The following is an 810-nucleotide window of genomic DNA, read 5'->3' as shown; positions in this document are numbered from 1 at the left end:
AGCCTTATTGCGCTGACAAGAAGGGCAGGTACTAACGTAGGCCTTCATGTTAGTATCCAACCCGGGCCACCAAAAATGTTTCGCGATCGCTTTTTTGGTGCGGTCAATGCCGCGGTGGCCAGCGTAAGGAACATCGTGATTTTCGTGGATGATGTCCTTTCACAAGTCAAGCACATCCGGAACGTACAACTGGGAACCGTAATACCAGAAGCCGTCTTTCCGTTTAAGCTGCAGTTTTGCTACCGAGCTCTTCTTGAGCATGGGATCGCCGTCGTACCCGCTTAGGATTCGGCGCCCAATATCGCTGCCAATCAGCGATGCCGTAAGCACGTTCAGCACCACGTCGTGAACCCGACTGAGAGGGTCAGCAACGTTGATTCGTCCGGGTCGGTACTCCCATTTAAAGTCGAAACGTGAGAGGCGTTCCAACCAACGAGCTTGTCGTCGAGAGAGTTTATCGGCGCTTTGCTGATCTTGCAAATAGACCAGCGGTTGGTGATCGGTGACTAAAGTGACATCCGATGCACCCTCGAGGTAACAGCGCCACTCTTCAAGTGCTAGGACAGTTCCTAAACACTCTTGGTCCGTGGTCGTGTAGTTGTACTCAGCTCTTGTTGTAGCGCGATAGCTGCACAGTAATGATGAGCTTATCACGAAATATGCGAATCAATTATGATCATGAAATCTTCTGAAAACTGACCTGGCTGTCAAGAATCGTTTGTAAGAATTCACTGGAACTGAACATCATGAATCTGTACGACAGCCTTACCGAAATCCATAAATTTACTGGAATCGTCTTTGCTCACAGAA

Source organism: Volvox carteri (assembly GCF_000143455.1).
Source record: "Volvox carteri f. nagariensis unplaced genomic scaffold VOLCAscaffold_22, whole genome shotgun sequence".
NCBI classification, from domain to species: Eukaryota; Viridiplantae; Chlorophyta; class Chlorophyceae; order Chlamydomonadales; family Volvocaceae; genus Volvox; species Volvox carteri.
The sequence above is the reverse complement of the archived record's forward strand: the minus strand, read 5'-3'. Positions refer to the sequence as shown.